The following is an 11,047-nucleotide window of genomic DNA, read 5'->3' as shown; positions in this document are numbered from 1 at the left end:
CACACCACTAGGGTGACCAGACAGCAAGTGTGAAAAACCAGAACAGGGGTGGGGGGTAATAGGAGCCTATATAAGAAAAAGACCCCAAAATTGGGACTGTCCCTATAAAATCGGGACATCTGGTCACCCTAGGACACCCCCAGGGAGTGGCGGGGACCCACACATGTGAAATGGAGCTCATTAATAACCGATCAACAGCATATATAACACAATGTACATAATATATAATTTTATTATTTATATAGTTATGGAAAGTAAATAATACATGGAAGAAATGAAAGGCTTTTTTTTTACATGTTTTTTTTTCTTCTAGTCATCCCTGCTGGGGCCCCGCCAAAAATGTTCGAATTGGGCCCCGCACTTCCTAAAGCCGGCCCTGTGTGTGTGTGTGTGTTTTGCACATACCCTGCACCCTTCCCTGGTCCAGGGACCTTATCCCTCCCCAGCCCCTATCATACTGCCTCCACCCCCAGGGCTCCCTGCGGCCCCTGTGTTTGTGTATGGGACAGTCACATCCAATCCCTTCACACTGCTCCCCTTCCCCCTCCCCGGCTTAGTTCATACCCCCAGAAAATCCCTTCAAACGGTCCCCCTTTCCCCCTCCCCTTATTTCATGGGGGGATGACGAACCGAGCGGGCAGGTGGGCAGGTAGTGGCGGCGAGGCTTTATACTTGGGGGGAGGTGAGGAGGCGAGCGGCGAGTCGGTGGCTGGAAGGAGGCATCCATTTTCAGTATTTTAATTTTTGGTACTGCTGTGTGCAGTAATATAGTGACTCCTGGGGGTTAAAGAGGGGTGTAATGGTGGGGCCGAGCAGGGAGGGGGCGGGTCCTATTTTACTGCTGTGATCTGGTTACCCTATGCGCGCCGTTTCTTTCCCCCTCTACAGGCTTCCACACACTGTCAGTGCCTTGCTAGTGTGCCACGCGCCGTGAGATATCTCTTCTCTTTGTGTGTGACTGCGTGTTTCCCTTGTGTGTGAATTTGTTCAACAAAATCTTGAGCTTCATAATGGCTACCATGAGTGAAAAGAAAGAGAGAAAAATAGAATCAGAGCACAGAGTTTTCAACACTGAATGGACAAATAAATACTTATGTACTGTTTCCAAAGACAAAATACTGTGCCTTGTGTGTCGCGAAACGTTAGCCGTTCTGAAAGAATACAACCTTCGGCGGCACTTTGAAACTAAACATCCCAATCTCACCAAATTGACCCCAAATGAAAAAATAATTAAAGCAGCCAGTTTAGTGAAAAACCTTAGTGGAGAACAGCAAATGTTCAAGAAAGTGAGCACTGAGAACGATACAGTTACTAAAGTAAGCTTTCAAATTTCTAAGGAAATTGCTGCTGCTGGGAAATGCTTCACAGAAGGCGAGTTTTTAAAAAAGTGTATGTTGATTGCTGTATCTGAGTTATGTCCAGAAAAGAGGGGAATATTTGAGAATGTCAGTCTATCACGCATGACTGTACAGAGAAGAATAGCTGACATTTCTACTAATCTAAGTGATCAGTTAAAGCAGAGAGTCAGTGAATTCTGCTTTTACTCCCTAGCTATGGACGAAAGCACCGATTTAAAAGACACCGCCCAACTTCTTATTTTTATTAGAGGTATTGATAAAAACTTTGAAATTATTGAAGAACTTGTTGGCATGTGCTCCATGATGGGTCGCACAACTGGAAAAGAAATCTCCAGTGAAGTGATAAAGTGCATGAATGATAAGTTGGGAGTAGATTTCACAAACTTGGTGGCCATTTGTACTGATGGTGCTCCAGCTATGTGTGGAAAAAATGTTGGAGCAGTTACTCTTCTTGAAGAATTTATCGGGAGACAAATAACCAAACATCACTGCATTATACATCAGCAGGTTTTGTGTAGCAAAGTCTTAAAATTTGAGCATGTAATGTCAGTGGTAGTTTCCATTGTAAACCTCATCCGTTCTAGAGGACTAAAACATAGGACATTTCGAGCCTTTCTTAAAGGGGAAGATGCCGAGTGCAGCGACTTAATCTACCATACGGACGTGAGGTGGTTGAGTCGAGGAAGAGTGCTCCAGCGTTTCGTTGCTTTGAAAGAGGAGATAGCAAAATTCCTAGAAAATGGGCCAATAAAATTCCCGGAGCTTGAAAATGAGTCCTGGAATCAAGATCTCTTTTTCTTTTGTGACATTACAGCACACCTGAATGATCTCAACATTCAACTTCAGGGAAAAAATCAACTTATATTTCAAATGTGTGCAGCAGTGAAAGCTTTCAAAATGAAATTGAAACTTTTCAGAAGTCAGCTGTCAAAAGGTGAAATGTGTCACTTTCCAACTTGTGCACAGTGTATCCCTCAGCACAAACACGCCGAGTTAGGAGAAAAATACGCAAAGCACATCAATCTTTTGATTGAAGAATTTGACAGAAGACTTACTTTGTCTAAAGATGATGACATCCAGTTGAAGCTGATTGAAGATCCCTTTTCTGTGGATCCAGAGGAAGTGCCACAAGATTTGCAGTTGGAGATTATTGAACTTCAATGTTCGGCAGTTTACCGAAATAAGCACAGAGAAAGCAGCCTGTGGGACTTCTACAAAAGTCTGGACGATGAAAAATACAAGAATCTTATTGAAGTTGCACTGAAAACGTTCAGCATTTTTGGAAGCACTTACATATGTGAACAAACATTTTCCATCATGAACATGAATAAAAACAAGCAACGTTCTTCTCTGACTGACGACCATTTGGAAGACATTATGAAAATATCCACTTCAAATATGACCCCCGAATACGACAAGCTTGTTGCCGAAAAGAGATGTAATATCTCTCATTAAATTTGCAAGATAATTATGAAAAGTACAAATGTTTTCTTTCAACGGAACAGGTGTTTTTCATTTTTCCATGATTCATAAAAAAAATTAAAATAATGTAAAAAATTGTTTGCTTTAATTGAAAAATTCTTAATAAAGTATCACACCCTCTCCCCCCCCCCGAAAAAAACCCCTTCCTTTTCGGCCCACAGCTGTTTCGGCGGGGTGACGCTGGGGAAGGACTGTTTGTTTCCGCGATGAGGGCGGCGCTGGGGTGGGGGATGTGTTTCGGGGAGTGTAGCAGGGTGGTTACCCCGCTCCTGCCCTGAAGGGCTTAAAACAGCCTTGGGGGAGGGCTGTGGCAGGGGAAAAGCTGAGCTGATTGGGGAAGCCGCTGCAGCTGGGCCATGCCACAATCAGGTCCCAGCTGGCCTGTATAAAAAGGCTGTGAGACAGAGGCCCACAGGAAGTGTCTCTCTCTGCTTGTAGACAGAGAAGGGTCTGGCTGCTAGGGAGTTGAGCAGGGTACTGAGAGTGGAGCAGGGCTGGGGAAGGCTAGAGGAGCTGGGGAACTCCAGCCTGGAAAACCCCCAAGCTGTGGACCTAGCTAAGGGCCTAAGACCAGTACCAGGGCTGCAGAGGGGCAGCCCAGCTATAGAGGGAGGCAGCAGGTCCAAACCCAACCTTGCCTGTGATGAGTGGCTGATATACTGCAGTCTACCCCAGGGCGTGGGGGCTAGTTAGTGACTGGCAGTAGCCTTATACTGAGGTGAGGTGGGGATTAGAGGATTGGGGGTTCCCCAGAGAAAGGAGACCAAGAGCCAGAGTGTGGGGGTATTGCCAGGGGGCAGCACCCCAGATCAAAAGGCACCAGGGTCCAGGAGGGACACAGAACCAGTGGCAGTGGGACACCGGCCTGCAGAGGTCGCTCCAACGGCTGGATGAGCTAATTCCCGAGAAGACCAGCAGGAGGCGCCGCCGGGGTGAGTCCTGCTTGCTTACACGGGGGCTGGGTGGCGCGGGGGGGTGGGGGATGGGGTTTGGCGGGGCTGGGTGGCGCTGGGGGCGGGGGCGTGTTTCAGCACGGCCGGGGGGTTTCGGCCCTCAGCTATTTTCTTTGGAGTAATATGGCCCTCGCCGCTTTACGAGTTGTGCAGGCCTGGCCTATACCCTCCAAAACACTGGGCCCATAATGGTAAGGAAATCTTGCAAAGGGATTTCCGTGATGTAGGATGAGAAAAGGTCTGATGCTGCAAAGGATTTTGGACAGAGTTATGCTGATTTCATTTCAGCCTTCACTGGGAAGATATGAAGATAATATGGTATGAAGACATGAAGTAACAAGATAATAATCACACACTATTCTGCTGCTGTGCTAATTTATGTAAGGGACACTTTCGCCTACACGGTAATAGCTAAAGTACCTAAAATTAATTATTTTTCTTTCAAGTCTTATGTGATCAATGGTTGAAATGTATGACATGAATTTGAGCGACAGCAATTTATAGACTTGCAGTATAGGGGCTGGATCTGAAGGGTGCTTATAAAATTATTAGGAGCCATAACTGTAAATAATATTAAATACAGCACATGAAAAGCTTTGGAGATAACATATCATGTTGTTATTATACTGTTGATTACTATACAATTTGATTTTGTTCAGTGCTGGATGCTGAACTCGTTCTTATTATATTTGTGTAATATGAATGTAATCCTTGGCTGGCCTGAGGGAATGCTAGCAGTTCACTATTCCATGAGGCAGACATTCAGCTTTAGGAGCCACCTAGTCACAACAGAGATCAGGCACGTGGTAAGAGTTTGGAGTTGTATTATTCTGTTCAACTACTCTGCCTCTCTAAACCACTCTTTTTACTTAGGGTATGTCTATACTACCCGCCGGATTGGCGGGCAGCGATCGATCCAGCGGGGGTCGATTTATCGCATCTCATCTAGATGTAATAAATCAACGCCCGAGCGCTCTCCCATCGACTCCTGTACTCCACCAGGCCCAGAGGCGCCGGCGGAGTTGACGGGGGAGCGTCGGCAGTCGACTCACCGCAGTGAAGACACCGCGGTGAATAGATCTAAGTACGTCGACTTCAGCTACCCGTTATTCATGTAGCTGAAGTTGCATAACTTAGATTGATCCCCTCCGCCAGTGTAGACCAGGGCTTAGAGAAAGGTTCCTGTACATATCGCTTAGTTGCAGCAAGAATGGAGCAAGCTGGAAAACCGGTGTAATGTGCAACAATGCACTCTTCAGTCACATAGAAGAAAGGTTCTGGTTTTATTTTTGAAGGACTTCTCAAAAATCATGTTAATTTAAATTATATTTAAATACATGTTTAGTAGTGTCAAACTGAGGTTCTCAATCTTTTTCAGAGAATGAACCATACATTGTAGTAGTGAGATTGTCTCACAGACACCTCCCTGCCCATTCATGATCACATAGGCTTCTTCACACATATTCCCTCACAATAGAATACAGTAACTGATCACATGCAAAAGTAATATTAAGAAAGAAAACAAGAGGAGCCATCACCATAGCAGCAGCCAGCTCCCTATGAACCACTAAGCCCACAAACTACAGTGGTTAGGAAAACATAGTGCAGAACAAATGCTCCCTTAACTAACAGAAGTTGAGTTGTGATTAAACAGACACTCAGGGTGAAATCCTGGCTCCCATGAAGTCAATAGCAAAACTCCCCTTGACTACCTTGTGGAAAGGATTTTACCCTTAGTCTTTTTTTGTAGCAGGGAAGAGAGGAAAGAGATTGACTGTAACTTTGTACAGGAGCCTTATTGCCTCACTTTAAGGAAAAGTAGTAACTGCAGTTAAATGCTATGTCAGTCTGTCCAAAAAGTTGGAAGTGAAGGGGGCTCTTTAAATCTAGGGGTTTTATTTCTCAGCTCTCATGGGAGCTCTTCTGACAAGTAGCACTAACATACTAATTGACAAGTAACACAAAAAGAATCTGTAACAATATCTCCAAGACACAGAAAATACTGCCTACTTAGAATGATATTAAATTAAATTTGTTGGCCTATTATATATGTAAAAAACAAAACAGAAATTGGATTGAGTCAAGGATGTTAATTATTACCTTATAAGCACCATTGCCAGAATTACTATGACTGATTTTCTGACTGTTATCCTAGAAAGTTTCTATTTGTCATCTACAAGAGGAGCAATATATAAAATTAAAAATACAATAAAAATAGATTATGGGAGCCCACAGTAAGGGTGGGGTGGCAACCACTTCCACAGCAAAAGTTTCTGACAAGTAGTTGCGGAAGGGATGCCTGGGAGGCTCTAGACTACGCATAACCTCTGCTTCATTAGCTGATCACTGCAGCAGAAACCTCTAACTCAGGGGTTCTCGAACTGGTGGTCGGGACCCCTCAGGGGGTCGCGAGGTTATACCTGGGGGGTCGCGAGCTGTCAGCCTCCACCCCAAACCCCGCTTTGTCTCCAGCATTTATAATGGTGTTAAATATATAAAAAAGTGTTTTTAATTGATATGGGGGCGTCGCACTCAGAGGCTTGTTATGTGAAAGGGGTTACCAGTACAAAAGTTTGCGAACCACTGCTCTCTTTTGCTAAACATTTCTGTAGGTCAGGGAACTAAAAATCTGAAGCCAGGTGGATAACTGAACAGGAAGTCTGTGTTCTGACATACGGTTATCTGTAAAAAGAAAAGAAAAAAAAGGAAATTATGCAGATATTTGTTTTATTAACCAAGTGGCGTACATTGGTGAGGCTCCAACAAGCTGCTGTTAACCTGTGGCTTGGGCAGTGAGTCAGGAGAACTGCTATTCACAGTCAGGCTGATAAAACATAATGCTGGATCATTTCCCACTTCACTCTGATATTATATATATGGTTATCCTCCTAAATGCTGCCCTCCACCGCTCTCAAACAAATGCATACCTACGCTGAATGTCTCATTTGGGACCTCCCTACTGAAAAGGGGGTTTTCGGTAATTGCAGGCTTAGTATTTGTTGATAAGCACACAGAGAAAGAGAGGGTTTAGAGATAAATGCAGAAGAGAATGTGTGGGGAGAAAAAGGGTAGTTTCCAGCACAATTAGTGGACTTTCCATGTGAGAATGATATTCTGGCTAGTCACTAAACATGTGATAATGCAAAACCTCAGAAAAGGGAAGTCTCGCATGAAAAACTGCTATCAACATATCGCTCAGCTGCGAAAAGATGCAAATGAAAGTTAACAATGCAGTATATCAGAGAGTTCTGTTAGTAAAAAATGAAATGCAAAACAGGAGCCTCCAATTCTAAAACAATTTTTTAAGTAACTTTACACACTGGACTTCTTACATGAGTAGGGTTACCAGATAGCAACTGTGAAAAAACAGGACAGGGGTGGGGGGTAATAGGTGCCTATATAAGAAAAAGTCCCCAAAAATAGGACTGTCCCTTTAAAAACGGGATATCTGGTCACCCTATACATGAGTAAAGGCACTCAAATGTATTTGTAGGATCAGGGCCTTAATAAATGTAACTGTTAAACTAATTGTAAATGCACAGAACTCAGGAAATTCAAAGTTATGGTTCCCTAAGCAGCCATAATCTAACCACCTTGTGCATTCACAGCATTTTGTATAGTGTTAATTTGTACTTTAATATTGTAAAATGGGTCAGTGTATAAAATATACTATTAAAATATTTTGTTATATTTGCACGTTCTGCTTTTATCAAATAAACACAGAACTATATAATTACTTGTATGTTCTAGAAACTTCTGCTCTCATATCCTCCAAAGGGTTGCTGTGAAACTGTATTAATATAAATCCACCTATGTCCAGGGAGACTAAGATACAAAGAATGTAACATTATTACTTTTACAGATTATCTGTACAATGTAACCAATTTATCATTTATCTTTACATTGCATTTCCTGATAATAAAGATTATATAAACTAATTATGCCTTATTCTAACATACCTGCAATACTACTATCTTTCATCTGTTTCTTAGTTTTGGTCATTTTCCACCATTTAAGTTTTAGCAATCTGGGATGCTGGCATATCACCTGTCACCTTAAAACCCTATGAAAACTTAGTTTGTGACTATGTGGCGGGGCCAGGCAACCCCGCCTTAGCCCAGAAGGAGTTAAGCCCCAGGGACTAGAGGGAGGGGCCAGGCAACCCCGCCTTAACCCGGAAGGAGTTAAGCCCCAGGGACTGACAGCGGAAGTCCCGCCTCCCTGGGCGGACTGGGCATGCTCCAAGTGCTATAGGAGTTGATAGTGAGGCAACAAGAGCTTATTCATCAGCCGCTGAAACGTTGCTGCAGCGCCGTGTAACCCGAATGGCATGGTTACAAAGTGGAAGAGGCTGAAGGGTGTTGGGAAGGCCGTTTTCTCTCAGGAATTGGGCGTAAGGGGGATTTGCCAGTATCCTTTGGTTAAATCTAGGGTCGACAAATACCTCGCTCCCCCGAGTCGTTCTAGGACTTCTTCTACCCGGGGCATTGGGTATGCGTCGAACCTAGAGATGGCATTAACCTTCCGGAAATCGATACAGAATTGAGTGGTCCCGTCGGGCTTCGGGACCAGAACAATGGGGCTACGCCATTCACTCTTCGACTCCTCGACTACACCCATGTCAAGCATTGTGTCCAACTCTTGTCGCACTGTGGCCCACATCTTCCGTGGTATGGGACGATGGTTATCTCTCACCTTCTGGCCCGGCGTCGTCGCGATATGATGGCTCGTCAGGTTGGTTTGTCCCGGTTGGGTTGATAGCACATCGGGGAAGTCCTTTACAAGCTGCGATATTTGGTCTCGCTGTGCCTGGGTAAGGCCGGCCCCGAGTGTCGCTGGCTTGTGGTCTAAGGGTTCCCCTGCTAGGGGTCCCAATTCTGGGTCTGGGGGCGAGAAGGTGATGAACAAGGATTCCCTAACCTTCCAGGCCTTTAAGAGAGTCACATGGTAAGTCCGGGTGTCCCTCCGTCGTCCCGGTAACCGGACTTCATAATCTACGGGTCCGACCCGTCGGATCACCTCGTATGGTCCCTGCCACTTGGCCAGGAGCTTTGATTCAGCCGAGGGTGGCAAGAGTAACACCCGGTCCCCGGGGTTAAAGCTACGTGCCTTAGCCCCTCTGTTATATAGTTGAACCTGCGTCTCCTGGGCCTGTCGCAGATGTTCCCGGGCAAAAACCCCCAAGGTTTGGAGCCGTTCTCGCAGATGTAGCACATACTGGGTGGTTCCGAGCACGCGAATTTCCTGAGTCTCCCAGTCTTCCCTTAAGAGGTCCAGGATCCCTCAGGGCTGCCTGCCGTACAGAAGTTCGAAGGGCGAGAACCCGGTTGACCCTTGGGGTACTTCTCTTATGGCAAACAGCAGGGCGGGCAATAATGTATCCCAATGGCTGGGGTCTTCCTCTACGAACTTCCGCAGCATGGACTTCAGGGTACCATTAAAACGCTCCACCAGCCCGTCTGTCTGGGGATGGTAAACTGACGTTCGCAGCGTCCGTATTTTCAGGAGGCGGCACAATTCTGCTATCAATTTCGAGGATACGTTAGTACCCTGATCCGTCAGGATCTCCGCGGGTATCCCGACCCTAGCGAAAACCTTCACGAGTTCGGCGGCAATTACCGGCGCCGTGGCCGCCCGGAGGGGAACAGCCTCGGGGTACCGGGTCGCGTAGTCCACGATTACTAAAATAAATCGATTCCCTGTCTTGCTTCTTTCTAAGGGTCCCACTAAATCCATTCCAATACGTTCAAAGGGTATGCCGACCACCGGCATGGGTATTAACGGGGCTCGGGGTACACCTTTTGGTCCTGCCCGTTGGCATTCTGGGCAGGATGCGCAATATTCTCGGACTTCTTGGTGAATGCCGGGCCAAAAGAAACGGCGGGCCACCCTCTGAAGGGTCTTTTCCCGCCCCAGATGTCCAGCCCATGGGTTGGCACGTGCCAAGTGTAGCAGGCCTCGTCGCAACCTCTGGGGAACCAATAGCTGTCGGAGGGCCTCAGGCGTATGGGGCTCCTGCACCACCTGATATAGGCGGTCCCGCTGGACCTCTCCCGCTCCGGGGGCAATGGCCTGCTCCCAAGCCCGACTCAGCGTTGGGTCCTCTCTCTGTTCCCACACAAAGTCAATATCTCGTTCCAACTCCCTCTGAGCCTCTTCCATGGGTTGAGGTTGGGCTTCAGCGGGCGTCTGCCCCGCTGTAGACGTCCCCTCCCCGGGGTCTGTCTCTGGCGTGCGTCCGAGGAGTTCCTTTCCTGGAGACGTAGCTCCTTCGATTTGCGGAGCTGACAGTTGATACTGTTGGAGGACCTCCCTAAACTCGGGCCAATCCCGTCCCAGCACTACGGGGTAGGCCAATCTGGGGGCTATGCCCACGTGGAGGACTTCCTCCCGCTGCCCTATCCCAATCCTCACCCAGGCGGTGGGATAAGGGCGGATGTCCCCATGTACACACTATAAGTCCCCCGCAAGTCTAAGGTTCGGGACCAGCCCCTCCCGTACGAGGGTCTGACTACATCCTGAGTCTACGAGCGCCCTCGTGTGACTTCCGTGTGTTTCATCGTCCGGGTAAGGCGCATGCTAACGCGGATTTCTTTTCTAGACAGGGAAAGGAGGTTGGGGAGACGGACCAGCCCCGGGGACGGTCCTTCTTAAGGGGGAGGGTGTGTGGCGGGGCCAGGCAACCCCGCCTTAGCCCAGAAGGAGTTAAGCCCCAGGGACTAGAGGGAGGGGCCAGGCAACCCCACCTTAACCCAGAAGGAGTTAAGCCCCAGGGACTGACAGCGGAAGTCCCGCCTCCCTGGGCGGACTGGGCATGCTCCAAGTGCTATAGGAGTATAAAGGGAGGGAGACCGGCTCAATCTGGGCTGGAGCCCGTAGGCGCAGGACCTGCCGGGGAAGCTCCTGCGGCGGACCAGCCACAGCCGGTGGCTATGCCGGGAAGAGACGCCGTCCATGGCCCGCCGGCGCCCCGGTGCTTAGAGGAGACCCAGGGGACGACCGAACTCGCCGAGCACCAAGTATCCGTCGACTCCTGGGAGACCCCAGTGGAGACTCTGGTAGGAAGGGACCCCGGGAGGGAGTGGTACCTTCCCCCCCCGGGGAATCTCACCGTGTTTCGGTCGGAACCCCCCCGCTGAGTTGGTGAAAAAGCCTCACGCTACCCTCCGCCCGAGGGTCGCTTCGGGGACTCTGGCCGCCAGGCCACGCTACCCTCCGCCCGAGGGTCGCTTCGGGGACTCTGGCCGCCAGGCC

The sequence above is a fragment of the Terrapene carolina genome, unplaced genomic scaffold (assembly GCF_002925995.2).
Source record: "Terrapene carolina triunguis isolate 2854851 unplaced genomic scaffold, T_m_triunguis-2.0 Scaffold69, whole genome shotgun sequence".
Classification (NCBI taxonomy): domain Eukaryota; kingdom Metazoa; phylum Chordata; order Testudines; family Emydidae; genus Terrapene; species Terrapene triunguis.
Note: the sequence above shows the minus strand (reverse complement) of the source record.